The sequence below is a fragment of the Ambystoma mexicanum genome, chromosome 6p (genome assembly GCF_040938575.1).
Source record: "Ambystoma mexicanum isolate Mex_15411 chromosome 6p, UKY_AmexF1_1, whole genome shotgun sequence".
Classification (NCBI taxonomy): Eukaryota; Metazoa; Chordata; class Amphibia; order Caudata; family Ambystomatidae; genus Ambystoma; species Ambystoma mexicanum.
The window spans coordinates 343,711,972-343,731,232 of record NC_090935.1 but is presented as its reverse complement, the minus strand read 5'-3'; the positions used below and the strand labels follow the sequence as shown (position 1 = coordinate 343,731,232).

General features: G+C 47.5%; 1 protein-coding gene across 2 annotated transcripts in view; it reads right to left on the bottom strand.

Moving 5' to 3' along the window:
• Positions 1–19,261, bottom strand: part of RAI14 (retinoic acid induced 14) — a 528,112-nt gene that overhangs the window by 195,471 nt on the left and 313,380 nt on the right. The window lies entirely within an intron of this gene.

Here is a 19,261-nt window from a genome sequence, read left to right as displayed (position 1 = left end):
CAGGAGTGTGAAGAAAGAAGCAGCAGTTACCTGATGGGCAAAAACACCTACAGACCGTAATATCTAATGCAGGCAAAACTGATGTGACCTTTCAAAGCACTTTATTTGCGTGCACAGGCGAATTTGATAGGGTTTTTATATGTCGTTTTGCCTGACTGCACACATGGCATGTACAGAACTTAAGGCATGTTGAATAAATAATACCTGGCTTACAATACCTCGATTGTCCGGGTTATATTTAGGAATTATGGCAGTGCTATAATGCGGTCGCGCAGGTCTCAAAGATCAGAACTCTTACTAGAGAGAAAGGTTTAAGATCTTAGAGTCCTTTATAGAATGGAAGCTCCCAAATCACCGTCTACATCTTCCGTGCACTCCTAATTCCCTTATGGTTGCTGCTCACTCCCACCACTACCCCCACTTTAAAGCAACCCGAGTACTGCAAAGAAACGCAAGCACTTTTGTGCGTTTTGCAAAGCACTTTAATACTTTATTATTCTTGATATCTTACAAAACCGCGAATTTAAGTCATTTTCAGAGGGTAAAAAGGGCCTCCTGCAACTTGGCAAATTGACAACGAAATCAGCAGCTCCTAAAAGTGGTGTTGTTGAAATGACAAAACGTTACATAATTATTCAACATGAGGTCAAGGATTGAAATTCGTTATCGACAACTTAACTAAACCACAATTTCAAAATTCTGGCTATATTGCTCTGTAAAAACTCAGGAAAGATGGACAGTGGGTAAAAGAACATAACACATTTCACATTTTCAGTAGTTGCCAGGGAAAAGGACCTGAAAATTACACTTAAAAAGTCAAGAAGCCCAATTAAAAGAGAAATGTCATTGCTATTTAAAATCCTAGTCCACAACTCCTTCAGCCGTAGCTTACTAAAAGGAGCAAATTTCCTATTGCGCATCATTTCTGGGGCTGGGCAACACAAGGCACAAGTGTTTTAGCGATTCATCCTCCTGCAGACCGTCCTGACAATTTCGAGACCCTTTTTCCCCCCTATTACTCCTAATCTCCAGCACCTCCATTGTAGGCAACAGGTTCAATTTAAGCCTTCATATGTTCATACGAAACTCTTTAGACGGGTGTTTTCTTAAATACGGGGCAGCAATGTTAAAGCTTTTTATCGCCCAGTTAAAATGATCATTAATGCAGCGATAGATAACCTCTTCCCTCGTCGTAATCAATGCCCACCTGTGCTATTTCAATTTCACCTTAATCGGGCCCTGCAGAGTTCCTCTCCAGATGACTATTCTCCTCAGCAACTCCACTCTTTCCCTCGCCCATTTTTCGAGCGCCATCCAGGAACCTTTGCGAATCATTGTGTTTAAACACACAGAGAGATGCAGCAGGAGGGCAAAGCATATTATCATATAGTTGCAAGAAGCCCCATTCAATGCACGTTTGTAATGACAGTATCCTGAATTCACTCATGTTTCGATAAACTAAAACATTGGTATACTTAGAGCAGGGGTGTTGTGTTTCTTAGTAGGGGGGATAAATAAGCCGTTGAGCTCTTTTTCATGGAATTTAATTTAGCATCACAAGCACTAGCTAGACCAGTGTTTTGCACAGGTTTTTGAAGGGATGCCTCAAATATAAAAACATGCCTATATTTTAGCCGGAAGGCTGCGGCTTAATTGACAAAATAACAGCACTCCTAGTTTCTGACATTAGTGCAGCCAGGGAAGGTACTGGGCCGGAACAAAGCTGAGCTGTGCTTTTTGCCCGAGCGCCATTCCGTGTAGACCCGAGGCACAAACTCTTAACAATCAAACAGTCCAAAGCTTTATATAGATCTCAAGTTTTGCACATATTTTACTGTCATGGTGACTATTTTGACAGATGAAATGAGCACCATACCCAGTTTGCATTGCATGCTTAGAAGGAATGCACATTTTAATTACTACCACAGACATGTTTGATACATTGGTGGTCGTTCTTTTGGTCCTAAAATGCACTTTGATTTCATGCAAAGCAGCCAGCATCCTATATTCAGGGCACCCACATTGAAACCTAGCTCCGCCCCTCAGTCCCGCCCACAGCACTGACAATTCACTTCCCGCCACATGATACCGAGTTGGGTGAGAGGGGGGCAAAGAGTAGTTTCTCCGGTAAATGTTGTCCATTTTCAGCACTTTGCAGCAAATTACTTAACAGTCCGCAATGCAATTACTGGATGGAAATCCCTCCATCAAGGGGGTTATGGAGATTAGTACCCAGGAAATTCAGCATGTAGGACTTCTGGTGTATTAATTAGGGGAGGCGTCGCTGGAGGAGAGGCAGCCAGTGAAAGGAAGGACAAGTGACTTTTGGGACAGCACAGGAGGGTAAGGTAGTTGAGAGGACCGTGGTGGGGCAGTGCCAGAGAGCAGTGAAAGGAGAGGCGACGAGCAGCACCGACGAAGTGCCCGCTGTGTCGTGGTAGGCAGAAAAGCAAGCCAGGCCTGGGGAGAGGAGAGCCGAGATCAGGAGTGTCCACAGAATCCTTAAGTCAGGTGAAACCAACCTTCTCAGCGAACAGGATTGCCTATACATCAAAACGAGGGTATTTGCCAAAAATGTATTGAAGGCAGCAATATAGAAAAAAAATGTCCACCTTGCACAATGTGTGCTATGCTATGTGAATCCTTCAAAGGGGATATTACAGATACAATGGGAAGAGCTTCAGCGAAAGGGAGAACTGGAGTAAAGGAACTATTCTCCCAGGTGATTCTCCCCTAGTCCATCGCTTCTGTGGTCCGATTATTCAAGGTCTTGCTTCGCCGTCTAGACTAGAACCTATTTTTTGTACACATGCCTTGAAGCGATGCAGACAGCAATACCTACATTGATTTAGAGGGGCATGCACATTGCTGTTGCTGATTCAATCGGTTTATATGAAGAATGCAGATTTGGTCACTCCTACAAGACCAAGATGCAGCGAACACACGGGGCAGGGAGAACCCAGGGCAGAGCGGTCACGCCACAGACGGAAACCCACACAGCCAGAAGTGCAGTGCAGGATTCTTGTGAACTATTGAATTGCTGCTCCATTTGACACCGGCTGTTCCTCTTCAGAATGTGATGGAGAAGTGGCACCGCCCTCATGGCGGATCGAGAGCCAGAAACATTGCGCGAAGCTAGTTGCTCTTTCACCACAGTGCACTTTCTCAGGCTTGTGCGGGCGAGGAGCACTACACAACTCCCATGTACCCCCGGGAAGACGGATGGAGCTCACGATTGGCATTCAGTCCATGGTTAAACTTCTTTATTCTGGACACAAAGTTTGTAACTAGAGGTTCCAGCTCAGGCCCAAGAGTGATGCGTAAAAGGGGAATGGGACTGTCCATGTCCTTGTCTGAAATGAAAGCAATGCCATACAAGACTTTTTTTGTGCCGCAGTTGGCTCCATCAACCCACATTAAAAAGGTTGTAATAGGGAAGGAGGGAATGTAAAAGGTTCTCCATCTAGGGTTGGCACAGGATGATTCTGCCATCCACGGACACAGGATAAACAGAGGTAAATGAAAAGACATTCTTGTTTAGAAGCTGTTGGTACAAGTGGTAGACGGCCTTGTCGTTGAACGTCGTCCCTGCTGGGGGATGTAGAGGGGTGAGCTAGGGTGAATCAGAGAAGAATCACCTGCTATCTTCATGACCTGCCTTGGTGATCAGATATTCACACTAAACCATCCCTACCAGTAGTAGGTCATCAGAGAACAACCCTTTAACTGCATGCATTATTCCACTGACCTCCCCAAGTCAGATTCGGGTGGGGTAGGTCATCGGAGAACAACCCCTAACTGCATGCATCATGTGGCGACCCTTCTGTAGAGCTATTTGCAGGATGCGGAGGGCCAAGGGAAATCGCAGGGAGAATTGGGAGCAGCGGGCAATTCTCTTGTGCAACGGCAGTTCTTCGTTATAAAATGGACTATATAATCCCCAATTCAACAGTTTCCCAAAGGAAGGAATTACAAACATGGTAAAGGTGGCCACGAGCCAACTTGACACTTATCTCAAAGATGGTTGGTCACCTTCTTGAATGCCTCCCTGTAGAGGTACTGCCGTCTAGATGCCAACTTTTTCACCTTCCAGAGAGCGTCATAAAGGTTTACTCATCGAAAAACCAACAAAATAACCCGCGGCAGCATAAAGGTTCCCATTACAGGAGCTACTCTCTTAACACGGGTAATCTACAGGCCAGGAAATAAACAGACAATATTAAGACATCTGGTGAAAAGAGGCTTGGTTATAAAGGAGAACATTTACAATTGCATAAGGTGCTATATTCAGGAAATCCGGCAATAGAATAAATAGCCAAGGGTCCATCACAAAAAATATTTTCACGCATGTAAATTTCTCCCGATGTGGGTCTTGTTTTGCATGCAGTAATTCGGTCCCCTCCACCCTTGTGAATTTCTCTTCACGAAGCCTTTTTGTACAGTCATTTTGTTCTGAGATTGTAATGGGTGTGCCTGTACTAAGGAGCGGTCTTCAAGATTGCACTCAGTTTCCTGAGAATATTTATTCCCATTATAAGATGAAAAGTTCATGGGTTGGATGTCTGCAGCTCACTCCAGGGGTTCACCAGGCCGTCTTTCTCATTGGGGTCTGCATCCGTCAGATCATAAGGCTTGTTAGTTGTTATATCTTCCAAGGGTTTGCAGCTTGGCGATTGGGGCGTGCTCTGTACCTTGTCCAATCCCTTTCGTTGCTCCAAAATATCATATAGATATGAGTCGGGAGTCAGTGGGTAGGGTGTGGTCCCTGATGTGTTCATGGGGTCCGTTTTTTTTGGCTTCAAGACCTTTTTGAATATTTTCACATTCCATGCCCTTTCCAGAATCACCCCGCCAGCTAGCTGCGTCCTTTACTAATTGTTCTTTTTGATGGAGGGGAGGGGTGGGGGTGATGGGGTTTTAGCTGAAAAGGGTTCATGTGTTGAATCCGTCATCAAACGTGCTTGGCTCCTCGTGCGAGGATTGTCAGTCTTTTATTCAACGTGCTTTTGTGAACTATATACTGGTTACTGAAGTAACCCCTCCAAGTTACTTGGTTGCGCAAAACGAAATTATGGGTTAGGATTTTTTGTGTGATGTTACTCACTATTCGTTCCTTCTTTTTGTTTTGATATCAGTTCTGCGTCATTTTCTCTGGTACCCAAAGTGCCCGCGGTCAGGAAACCAAGAAGCCAAGGAAGCACAAGGAAGCACAAGGAACACCAAGAAACGCTCTTGCAACACTCTCCGCATGCACATGCTTCTGCCGTGTGACTTGCAATTCCTTATAATAAAATAAAACAAGTGCTATAAAATGTGTTTGGCCAGGGGGTGATGGGCGCTTGCTTAAATTCAAGGCAGAGGTGGGGATATTTCTGCCCCTGTAGTGAAAATCAAATGTTGGCACCCATGAACCCACAGTTTAATTTCCTAATAACTGCTGCCAGCACAACAGAAGCATTTATTTGTGATTAACCATAAATATAAGCTGTAATAAAACACAAAGGAAGGGGCACACAAATTACAAAGTATTTGTGTGGTAGTCTGACAAAAAAAAACATTTCAAATAAAATTAGCATACTAGTGAATGCAAGCAGCATTTTTGAGTTTGAAAAGGACTTCTTTTCTATGAAAGTGTAAAATGCATTTGGAAAATAATAGTGTGCCCAGCATGTAGAAAAAGCCTGCTTTCAACAATGAATGCCCTGTCCCAGTGAGTATTCATGGTGATGACCCATGGTGTCCCTTTCAGGCCAGAAAACTGAAAACAGGCTAAGAGAACAGGGTCTGCAGATGCGCTAATGACGGCTGGAGGAAGGGGAGCAACTTGCACAAAATGTCTTCACTACTTTCCTTGTGTAATTGCACATACTCAGGGCATCAGTTATATGCTTTGCAGCTGCCTTAAAAATCAGTTATACAAAAAAACTGATCAGCATGAAAATATGGGGATTCATTGAATGATGTAGGAAGACAATTACCCATAAAGGGTAGCTACATTGTGATATTCAGGTAATCTGCGGTGCAGTGTCATGCAGTAAGGACTGTTGCGATGACACAATCCTTGCTCACAGCATTAGATCACGAGCCTCAGCATCCCTCGGCGAAGCTGGGGGCTCAGTAAAGCCTGGTCAGGGATGAGGAAGGCCGGGTCCCGTGATCCGGCCAGACAGCTGATGCTGGATCTCGGACCCAGCAAGAGCTGGCCCATTGACCAGCGCTGAGTATTCAATATTTGCCAGGCACCGCTATTAGACGCCCAGGCACACTCACCATTTTACACCTGCTACCATCAATGTTAATACCACTACGGTAGTCCTCCTTTCGTAGGCCTACACAAAAGCCCAAACTGTTGGCAATGCCAATGCTTGTACAGGCATGAAACGCAAAATGTATTGTGATTCTGGAGTGCCATCCACTCCCATTATCAGACTACACAAAATCACTCCCAAACAGGTCAAAGTGTGGACTTAACCAGAGTACAGACAGATGCTGAAACAATGACACATTTTAGAGTACCTCCAACAGGGACACCAGATTTGCCCTACAAACAGCAGATCGGGCTCCATTACCAAGGGAGTTGTCAACATTTTATTACATGTATGTATAACATCTAAAGCCCATGAATCGGTAGAGGATGCTGCAACTGTGGATGCTGATGTCTGTAATGCAGTGCTGGCATGTCAGGTGACATGGGCATGTGTTGCAGGGATGGGTCATGCGACCCTAGTTGATAAAGCCATGCCCTGCGCGGAAATAAAGCAGGTACCCAATGACAGACGAAGTGTGTGGGTGTACTTTATTTCTGTGTGCACATGTATTCTGATGCGCACTGTCCAGGCCAGGCCAGACCAGACTTTGGCGATGAGGGGGCCGATGATGCCACGCAAGCCACTTCCCCGCACTCCGACCCCCCACCCCCGCCAATCGGTTGTGCCCTATCATGCGGTGCCCTGCAGCAAACAGATACGCCAGCCGGCCTGACAGCATGCTGCATCCAGTGTGGCTCACGATGACCGCATAGGTGGCTTTTGGAAGGAGATCCGCCCGGGCCTTTTGGAAGAGGCCACACTCCCAGCCGCCAATCCTCCGTGACAGAGCCCCGGTGGAGGAGCCCGGCACTCCTGAAGTGAGTGCTGCCCTGACTCTAAAAGAAAATTTAAAAAAAATAAACCCTGCAGTGAACAAAGCAGCACGTGCAGCGCCCCGCAGTAGTCAAGCTGAACTGCCAGCCAATCAAGCACGCTGGATCCACGCGTGCCTGACCTCAGACAGTACCAAGGAAGCAGCTGCTCTGGATACATGCACTGCTGCTGATGCATGCATGCATGCATGCATGATCAAGAAAAAGATATCTGAAGGAAGCAAAAAGGTTTATGCCACTAAGAGAAACCAGAATTTACAGTGTGGCAGCGCCCCAGAAAGCGACCGGCTGATGTGTGGCTGGAGGCATTTTGAATGCTCACCATGCAACATTCCCAAGAAATAAGATGGGGGGGATCCAGCGCCTGACAAGGCCCTGCACTGGCACAGCAAGTGAGGGACTCATTCCCCATACCCACACTGCTCCCATTTGACATGACCGACTCCCCAACCTGGGCCCCAGGTGGACTCAATGGATAAAAGAGTTTGACGTTCACCTGAATGCTCTAAGCCCACAAGACGATGAGCACATCACCGGCCTACTCGCGCTCACAGCTGGCCCCATTTTTGAGCTCCCTGAAGATGTTCAATACACGTACCCAGACCTGAAACGCATACTGAACGGCACTTAGTGATTCACAAAAACATGGACTATGAACGCCATGTTTTCGACGCCACGATTCAACAACCGGGTGAAACCATGGATTAGTTTGTGACTTGCCTCAGATCCAAGGTAAAATACTGCGACTTCCATCTGTACACAAATGAGGAAGCCATGAACTCCCAAGTCATAGCGGGCATGCTAGTCAATGGCCCTCAAGAAAAAACGGATACAAAAGCCCCACACTCTGGCAGAAATCCTGCTCTTAGCGAGGATGACCACGGCCCTCTAACTCCAAGTATCTACCATGAACAGAATTCACATCTCGCCAGCAGTAACGATGAAAAAAGAATCTCTCAACAAAGTAGTAACCACGGCGACAAGCAACAAGTCAGAGAAGCGGCAAAGCTTCAGGTTCAGCTACGAGATCCCCCACGAGGGCACGTGCCCAGCAATCGACCAGAAAGGCTCAGTTTGCGGAGGCGAAGACCATTTTCGAGCCATGTGCCGCAACCCAAATTCGTCCAAGTCAAGCCAGGCAGAACCCACGATCTGTAAGTACAAATCACCCCCTCGAGAACGCAGAGAGGAGAAGCACTGGTACTCAGAGAGGAGATACGACAGGGAATGATGCAGCACCAGAACAAAGCACTCCCCGGCCCCCCGCCCCTCCCAGAGGCTCACCCGAAAGGAAGGCATTGAGTTAACCACTTGCATACAACCAAGCCATCCACAAGTGGGTCTGAGTCCCAATCAAGCACGGAACGACAGAGGAGAGGGTACCTACATGACCAGGGAAACCCCTCTGCCTCAGAACACAGCCCCGCATTACCTATCACCATGCAAGTGAAAATGTTCGACTTCCTCATCGACTCAGGAGCTACAGTTAACATGATGCCAGAGTGTGAATACAAGAAGCTAACACAAGCGCCACGACTGCAGAAAGCTTGAGTGAACATAAACGCCTATGGCACCAAGCAGCCGGTCCCATGTCTGGGGGCATTCACAACCACATGCAGCAACAAAGACAAACATGACGGTGTACTCATCCATGTCATTGACGCAGAAGCATCTGGTGGGTGCATAATGTGCTTCAAATTGGCAATCCAGATGGGACTACAGCATGTCATTGCCGGCAAATGCATCACACCGACCACCAGGATCGAAGAAGAGTTCCCAACTCTGTTCAAAGGGATAGGGAAGTTGAAAGGGTGCAAAATCCAACTGCACATCGACACGTTAGTGAAGATTATCGCATAACACTATCAAGGGATACCCTTCAACATACAGCAGCAAGTTGAGAAGGAACTGCTGGCCCTCATTGACAGCCGACATCATTGAACCCACTACTGGCCCCACAACCTGGGTTTCACTGATCGTACCCGTTCCAAAGAAAGGCCTGGAAGGACACACACAGCTGTGCATGGACATGCACTTGCCCTACCAGGCAATATTAAGGGAGCATTACTAACCAGCACATAACACTGACATGATGCATGGGCCTGGGTCTTCTCCAGGCTAGACCTGAACAAGGGTTACCACCAGGTGGAGCGGAGCGAAGATTCCTGCTACATCATGACGTTCGACACATCTTGGACTAGTTCGCTACAATAGATGCAACTTAGGCATCTTATCGGCTGCAGAAATATTCCAGGAAGAAATCCAGAAAGTTATATGCCATACACACCACACTGCAGTAACTACTGCAACAATATTCTTATCTTTGGAAAGTCACAGGAGGCCCATGATGCGACACTTATGAAAATATGTAAAGCCCTCAGTGACGTGAGTCTAACACTCAAGGAGAAATGGGCATTCAACAAGGCCACCGTCAAATTCTTTGGATACAAAGAAAAGGGCATGGAACCAGACCCTGGCAAGATCAAGGCACTGACAGAAGCCCCTCGGCCCAACAAACGTCGCCCAAGTGAGGTCATTCCTAGGACTGTCGAGTTATTAACTTTGCCTCCAGCAGCACCCCACTTCGAGCACTGACTAAGAAAGATCACATGTTCACTTGGGAGCCAGTGCAACCAAAAGCGTTCGAGAACATCAGTAAAGACATCGTCGCAGCAGTCTGTATGTCGTACTTCGACCATAATCTACACAGAGAAGTGACTGTAGACGCGAGCCTAGTCAGCCAAGGAGCCATCCTAGCTCAGCACTCCAGCAGTGAATGAGCCCAACGATGAAAATTGTGTTGCATGCCAGCAAGTCTCTCATGGAAGCCGAACAACGGTACTCGCAGGCTGAGAAGGAAGGCCTGTAGAGTGGGCCGGCAAGCACTTTTACCTGTTTCTATATGGCAAACCATTCACAATTGTCACGGACCACCAGGCCCTTGTCATGATTTACGGGAAGCCCACATCACAAATGCCACCTTGCATCGCCCGCTGGGGATTATGCTTGCAGGAATACTGTTTTACCATCATGCACAAGCCGGGTAAGGAAGAAAACCTGTCTGACTTCCTATCACTTTACCCACTTCCTGGACCCCTGCCTCCAAGAAGCAGAGCAGATAGATATGTCGACTACATAGTACATCAGGCCAAACCACAGGCCATTTCCATGTAAGAAATGGTGAGATGCACGGCTGAGGATGCGACCCTGGAACTTGCAGCTGCCTGCACACAGTGAGTGATGGAAATCGATAGAGGCCTCCTGTAGAAAATAACTCTGCAGTGGATTTAAAGCTCTTCAGGATGCTCACATGATCAAGAGACAAACAATCTGTGTCCCCATCTGCACTCACCCTCAAGGGAGACAGAATCATGCTGTCGGCACCCCTGAACCAGAGAGCGGTGGACAAAGTACACAAAGGTCTCCGGGGCATAGTATCAACTGCTTCGAAGATAGGTGTGGTTCCCCAGAATGGACCGAATCATTGAGAGCACCCTTCGCACATGCTACATATGCCTCAGCCTGCAACCACAGACATCCCCTGAACACCTGCGAATGACGCCACTCCCAGGCAGGGTGTGCAAAGAAGTGGACATGAACTTATTCGGTCCGCTCATGTCAGGAGACTACATATTGTCAGTCCTCCACGAATATTTCAGGTACCCAGAGATCAAAATCCTGCTGTTCACCATCGCCACCGCAGTGATCCCACCGTTAGATTGGATCTTCTCATCGTATCTCATTCCGAAGGTAGTGAAATCACACAACGCCCCTCTTCACCAGCCACGACTTTAGAGACTTTGCACACTATATGGGCTTCCACCACAGAAAGGTCACCCCGCTGTGGCCCCTGGCAAGTGGGATGTTGAACGGTTCATGGCCTATGTCAAGAGAGCAGTCAGGATATCCACCATCACACATGCCCATAGAACAAACAATGTATCAACTATTGGGGTACTACCGAAACACACCACACAACACCACAGGAGCCTGCCAACACAGAACAAAGGTTTGGGCGGCATGTTTGGACAAGAATTCCCCATGACCACAGGAATGAAGACCACAGTGTGCATGACCACGAGGTGAGGAGAAGGTACGGAGAATCAAAAGAACGGATGAAGACATATGCAGGGTGCAAACGCGGAGCCTGGGAATCGCACCTACACCCGGGTGAACGCGTCCTCGTAAAACAGACTGCCACCCATAAAGGAATGCCGCTGTTTGACCCTTGACCATCACCAGCAGGTATGGCTCTATGGTCACTGACCAAAGAAATGAAATGTGTGACAAGAAATGCCTCCTTCAAGAAAATACACCGAGAGCATCTGGAAGAGGACCAAGGATGGAGGGAGTACCAGAACAGCACCCAGGAAGAATCAGGATACACAGGAGATGAAGAGGAGTCAGAAATGGAGAGAAATACCGACCCAGAACCGATGATCAACCACAGAGAATTATCCGACGGCCGAGGATCGAGGCGAAAGGGTAGGACACTTATTTTGTGGGGAGATGTAATTTAGTGCCGGCATGTCTGAAAGACAGGGACACGTGTTGCAGAGATGGTCATGTGACCCCAGTTGATGACATGCCTCCTTTTTCCTACGTAGAAATAAAGCAGTTACCCATTGACAGATGAAGTGTGTGGGCATACTTAATTTCTGTGTGCACGTGTATGCTGGTGTGCACTGCCCCGGGCCAGGACCCAACACTGTGGATTCTGCTCATAGTAACCATGAGCAGAAAGTGGCGCAGATCGAAACAAACGGAAGTATCCTTCTAATGTTCTGTGGCAAGCGCTGCAGATCAGAAGGGTGGGCCAAAAATTCAGCTGCTTGCATGTGTTCCGCTGTAACCTCTTGATACGGTTAGTGCCTTGCGCTCAATGTATCTGCTATTGGAGTGATTGTAGGACTCAATGCCATTCAGCTGAAACCTTTGCGCCTGCAGGACCCAATAGATTTATACGAGTGCTTGCCCTGGGATCCACAATAAAGGTTGGAAAACTGCTTCCACTGCCTGAGCAAGTGTGAGTTTCACCTCCAGCCCTAGTAACTGTAACTGGTCTCATGGGTATCCGTCGCCAACACCACAATACGTGCTGGAGTAGCCATTGCTCTATCGAGGGGCTGGGAAATGAACCTATATGGACTCAATCCCTGGCCTCCTGAATAATAATAATAATTTAGCATTTATATAGTGCTACAAACCCTCAGGTATACGAGCACTGCTCATTATTACCCACGGTGTGTGGTGCTCATTTATCGACCTCAGAAGGATGAAAGGCTGAGTTGGCTCTGCCTGGATTCAAACCTGAGTCAGCAGGCTCTGCAGAGATGTCAAAGCGAGCGCTCTAGTCGCTGTGCTATCGGTCCGGCTATGAATGATCTCGCCACTTACAAATAGCAGCTAAAAATATATCCAGCAGACACCACAGTGTTTCACCAAAACACACACCTTTACAAGAATAATGGTGTAAACACCCCAAACGCGCCTTAAAAGGGTTAGTTTGCAACATGCCAGAAAACGTGCAAGCTCACTTTCAAGAAAGCACCATTTTGGGTGGAGAGAGGGGGCATCTAGAACCCGGAAACTCCCCAACCCAGTTCCCGTTGCAGCACCGCAGGATGCACTTTCATTTCCACAGCCTGGGTCTGAGGGTTGCTGTGTGTGGGGAAAAGTGACTCAGACCCAGGACTTGGCAGTACAATCGGATAGCCTTCGAAAACAAAGACGTGTACTTCGGAAGGAAGGAGGAAGGGTGAACAGGTTATTTCAGTCCATCGAGCCGAGTTACATGAATGTGTAGCTTTCTTACGTGAGCAGGCTGGGCGCGTCCAGCAGGGGATCCCTCCTAAAATAAATCAGTTGCAGCGCGGCTGGTGAGTTTTATGTACTGGCTGGTACGGTGTCAACAATTAACATGAATGTGGGCGAGCACCGAAGCTTAGTGATACAGCACCCAACCAACTTTGGGAGTGTGGGGGAAGAGGGGAGTTCACCCCAAAGATATATATTTTTTTAATGATGGTTTAAAAAAGGTGCATTTTATGACACTATACAAAAACCTGGGTGCATAGCTACTCAGTGTATAATCTGTTTTGTAGGGTAACACATGGAAAGGTTCAATAGATGCCAGGTCACCAACAGTGCAAAGAAGCATTTTCCTACATTTTCATGAACCCTGTACCCATGATATATGCTAGTATTTTGAAAAAACGAACCATGCTTACGCTGGCTTTGCCCAAATAGGTGCATTTTGGCTGCCCCAATATTTGTCAGTATCCCCACATAAGGCTAGACTCCCGTTTGCTTTGCCCACAATTCTAGTGAAAAGGTTATGCCACTAAAAACATGGCCACAGCTGCTGGACCAATGTAGGCCTGTATGTTCAACAAAGAACACTCAAAACAAAAGAGGTGATGGCTGGAAGGAAATCCTAACACATGACATTGCTCTGGGCAACCATCCGGACAACTGTTCTTTGCTTGCCACTCCATTACGAAAAGGGAAAGACTGTATGAAAATCAGACTTGGTCCCACCCCAAAAGGGGTACTCCAGCCTCAACTGCTTGGTCACATCCCTCCTGCACGAGACCACACGCATCCCCAAATATGTTTCACCCGGGTTGGGCCTCATCAGTGAGGAGTAGATAGGGTTTCTAGGTCCAGCAGGCACAGGACCCACGTCTGGGCATACCCGTCACACTCAGTATGCAAAACAAAAGAGGTGATGGCTGGAAGGTTTGGAATTTATCCTAACCTCTGACATTGCTCTGGACAACCCTTCATATCATCGTTCTTTGCCTGCCAAGCCATTACAATGGCGCAGAAGGGCCATCACATTTTTGGTTTCAGTTTATCTCTGTGTGAGAGAGGGTATGCCCAGACGTGGGCCCCTTCCTCACTGTGCCATAGGAAAGCAAGCTGCACCAACAAGGCTGACATATGTTTGGGGTTGCTTGGCTTCCGTGCAGAGGGGACCTGGGCTGGCAGTTCGGGCAGGGATTCTCCCCATTGGTGGCTGTATCTGACTGATTTGCTTATGGCTGGACCCCTTTTGCAATGGTGCAGACTGGCAACGGTGGTGTGGTAGGTTGCCCAGAGCAATGCCAGTGGTTCAGATGAATTCAAAACCTTCCACCCATCACATTTTTGGTTTTAGTAAACATGTGATGCCCACACTGTAAGAAAACATGCCCATGCTAGAGGCAGCATAGTAGCATCCCCATCAGAGGCAACTGCCTGGCCGACATGCATACCCTTACAACACACACGCTAAGATCTCCTTCACAGGCTCACCTATACATCACAGTTTACACACAGTGACTGCACTCACATTCTCATATGCACTTATAAAGACAAACGTTATAATGCACACATACATAGATCTGCTCCAGCTCTGAACTCCAGACGTTGTCACTCATGCTGCAAGATGGTCCTCCAGTTCCCACACACCACGCAAACTGGGAAAAATACAGGGAGAGCTCCCCGGTTACTGACGGGTGCAGTGCAACCAGAGCATCAACATCTCTCAGCCTCATTACAGTTTATGGCGCGGGCGCGGGAGCTTGAGCGTCTCTTGCAGACATTGGTCCCTGCAGTACCTCAACATGCATTCCCAATGGATCTTGCAAGGCTTGGGAAACAAAGCGTTCTTGGTCTTACATGGCCCATCAGGCCTGCACATTTGAGCTTCTGTACTGTCAAAGAGCAACTGTTTCCCTACACAGCAGAAAGCCAAACCAGGAGCGCGTCCGTGTGGGCAGGTAGATGCCCAGTCGCCTGTTACGGATGAGCCGCCGCACAGTGGGACTAATTCTTATACAGAAAATGTAACAGCGCTGTAAGTGACATCAGAAGATGTGAAACCACGCAAGAAAATGCCAGTCCCTTCTAGTAAAAAGGGGAGTGCCTAGCCCTTTTAGATACATTTTGTTAATTGGCAGGAGACCATGTTCTCCCTTCTGCCACACTCTAGTAATCTGCATGGAAAGTAACTGTTGAGTTAATAAATCTAGGATCGCTTACAAATTACCGCTTACTTTTCCATGGAATGTCAATAACGGATAATTCAGGCTTTTTATCAAGAGAAGAGCCTGCAAGTACTTTTTGACAGTCCTGATACTTTATGCAAGTCTTTGAATATACTACTCTAATTTAGGTGTAGTGTTAATTTCACTTTTTAAATGCATGCCTGCAAGTACTAGGATGCAATGTGATGCAAGCTTTTTGGGCAGAACTAGCTGAACAACTTCAGTTCTCTTTCGGCTCCTCTAGCATTTTGAAGACTTAAAGACTTCCCAACGCAGCATGGCCGAGAGCCCCTGCTTTTTACTCGGGCACAAAGCTTTCCGCTACAGACGAGATTAAACCTTCAGTTCAACAGAGTAAATATACAGAGCCACCAGCAAGCCACCTGATGGCTGCCAGCACGCCACCGAAGGCCGCCAGCAGGCCACCTGAAGGCCGCCAGCACGCCACCTGAAGCACGCCACCTGAAGGCCGCAAGCACGCCACCTGAAGGCCGCAAGCACGCCACCTGAAGGCCGCAAGCATGCCTGCTTTCAGCCGGGTTTCCAGTGTAGGTTCAGGAAGAGCTGGGTTGGCTTTTTGCACGAGTATTAGGTGTGAGAGACCTTCCCATCTTGCCCCCATGCAGCTTGGCTCATACGGATTCATGTTTTTTGCGTCACTCGGAGGTAGGCCCCACTGATCTCCCAATATTTAGAATAGTGATGATGTAAGAGTCCAGATAGTCCCGTAGACTGGTCAACTCCAGTACCCTGTACTCCTCCAGTCTCAAAGTGTACCACATGGCTAGCGGAAGAAATGATGTGTGCAGGTGCAGTAGTAGTTACTGGCATGTTTACATGCGACAGAGACCTCTAGTCAAGCAACAGGGTTGATAACAGAGCTACTGCATCGCACACTGCTCATCGCCACAAGGACTGCACCCAGGGTCAAGAACAGAATTGCAGACGTGCTGCTCTCTTGCCTCCAAAAAGGTGGCCCTCTGCACATGCAGCCAACCAATGCAAGGGGAAGACAGCCAATTGCAACTCCAAACAGAAAAGTGGAATCTGTGATCGGATGCACTGAAATCTATTTTCACATAATACATTGGGTCCCAATATCCGCGCCACAGGAGGTCACGTAATGTTTATAAAGCAATGCTATCCATTTCAGCAAGCTTGCAGAGCAGTTTAAGTGAAAGCACCAAGGAGGGTGGATAGCTAGAGGGCGGCATGGCAAACACTAGCAAATCACCAATATATTCTCTCTCTCTGTCTCTCCGTCTGTCTCGCTCTCTCTGTCTCGCTCTCTCTGTCTCGCTCTCTAAATGTAGGTCATGCTTTGAGCTGCAACCATAAAAAGACCGGTTCTAAAAGTTTTTTTTAAAAAAAGTGGCAGCATCAATAGAAATATTGAACCGTAAGGTTCTTTAAGAAACATTAAGGCATGCAATGTTCATTTGCTGCTAGTGAACTCAAGACTACGGCAGCCCCATCTCTGGCATGTGTTTTGACCCACCTCCAACGAGAACACATCTTGAATTTCAGATAACGTCATGTAATGTGATTATTAAATCAATATCCATTAGTGCACATTTCAGTTTTCAATCGATGTCCTCCATTTGTTCCTAAAATGAAAATATTTGCCGAATACAGTTTAGTCTTTTAGTTTCACGGCTGCGTTTACCCGTGCACCAGCTGCACGGTTGCAAGACTAGGTAGGATGTGTATTCAGTGTCACGTTATTTGCAGAGGGTTGATGCGAGGCCGCACACCCCACACGTGGAGTGGGTCCTCTGTCAGCGAGGCAATGGTCCATTTGCGCCAAAAGCCCTGAAGCTGTTGCAACAGACATCATCAAATGACAGACTGAAGGAACTAACATCTATTAAGTCCCGGCAGCGCCCGGGTGTGGCTTGCAGGATTGCAGGCAGGCAGTTCACTCTGAACAGCATATGAATTACTTCCCTAGAGGCAAACCCTGTATTTGTGCTATAATTATGTATTCTGCAGAACAAAATATCCTTAAGTCAATGTAACTATGCAATAAAAACCCACTGAGGCCCTCCTTGGCATACCCACAGGGGCACTTCCTGGCATCGCAAACCTTAACCTGACCACTAATGTACTCCTTTTTATTTTCTGCCATGAAACTTTGAAGCCTGCTCTGCAATTATAGTACATCAGCAGTGACAGGCACGCGCTAGTTTAGTATTTTTGAATACACTTCTTGAGACAAGAGGAAAAGGCAATTCTTTTAAGATTCTCTTTCTCTGCCGCCCCTACATACTCCAAATGAGAAGAAAGTTCTGCATCCGACATAGGGACAGTGGGTGGCATGCAGGAAACGGGAGAAACCATTACATTAGGTTGCCAGGAGTGGCGGGAAACAAAGATGAGGGAACACCAAGATCCTTCTTCCCAGATGTCTCCCGAATTTCAGACACGAGAGTCTGAGATTCAGAAGACCATCGTAAAGTCAAGAACTGTGAAATGGAGACTTCAACAGAAGAGAAGTGCCACCTGAATATTGAAGGCCGCACACACACTTTCCAGCCGATTTTGGTTCTGCCTTCAATATTCTGAAATGTCGCCATTTCCCCTGCCCCACTCCCTTACAACCTACCCATGCCCGCACTCTACCCCAAACCTCACCGTTGCTTCCCCACCCCCGTTAACACCACTACCCGAACCTCCACTCTCCTAACAGACAGGCACGCACATAAGCACCAACAGAGACGCACACACTCACTCACCTGTTGTGTTCATGGCTCCCGTCTTCCGCCTGTCCTGGATGTGCCCGTCAGCCACTGCACGCACTTGTGTGCGGGAGGGGTGTGACAGCTCGCTTTAGAAAGACCGCTCTGAGTCTTCTCAGAGCGGTCTTTCTAAAGCAAATTCTTTTTTTCGGTATGTGAAAACGGGATTTTCACTTGATATCAATAGTTATTACATAAGCTCTTTTATAACCCGCACTGAAACTCAAGAACTGTTAGGGAGAATTCTCTAAGGCTAATTTCACAAACCTAGTGAGTCCCCCAGCAGCTTTGCTGGATTTCTGGGGTTTCATTTTTTCTCCTGCTAAGAGTGAGACTCTTTTTCTCCCACTCTTAGGCACAATTTGAGAATGTCCTTTGACTATGTAATGTGTTTTATGGGCTATGGGGTCTTTTACTCCATAGGGCTTCATGTGTTTTTGGTATATGTGTTGCACAGCACCCTCAGTGCAGTAACACGGGGGTGTCATAGTGACCCCCAAACATAGACTCCATACCCTGGGACTGACTACTGTCTCCCAGGGCATGTAAAGTCACCATTGGCTTTACTAGTCGTAAATTGTGAACAGAACCAGTACAAACCATCATATTGTGGAAGTACTGGTAGGGGTAATTCGATTGCCCCTGGGTCTATTTTCCAAGGGGGCACTGTCCAGTCCCCCCTTGTCGAGTTTCTGGCTGGTGGCAGTGGATACCACGCGAAATATTCCACCGGAATATTTCCTATGGGATTTTCCCATTCATTTTAAACGCACCACTTTTTGGTGCAATGTTAAAGATACCGCCGGGTTATTTATTTAATATTTATTCCCCGGTTGGGTCTTTTTGCCAAGACTCGGTTTTAAAATGGCGTTTGTGTTCGTCTCCGAGACCCTAACCCAAGGCGAGCCCTTTGTTCCTCTTTTGGCGGGTTTCTGCACAGAAGCCTCCAAAAGTGGTGCCACTCTGTCTGGGTCTACAGGATGTGTGGGAGGGGGGAATAGGCACCTAGGACTGAGTTGCCTTGGCAACTCAAGTCGCACTCTTGTGTGATTGGCCCAGTGGTGAGCCGCCCAGCTCACCACTTAGCATGTTTGATTGACAGCTAGGCTGATGAATGGGGGTTTTCTGCATAAAAGCAGGGCTTTGGGGACTGGAACTTCAGAAGTCGCCACAGGACCTAAAGAATCCGAAGAGGGGAGAAGCTGAGCCATCTACGACGACCACACCACCGGTGGAGCCCTGCTGTACGAAACTCACCACTTTCCCCGACGACAGAGAAGATCTTCTTCCAGGAGTCTTCTTCCCTTTGAGCTGGTGGGACCAACCAGTTCGCCTTTTTTCACCTTCCT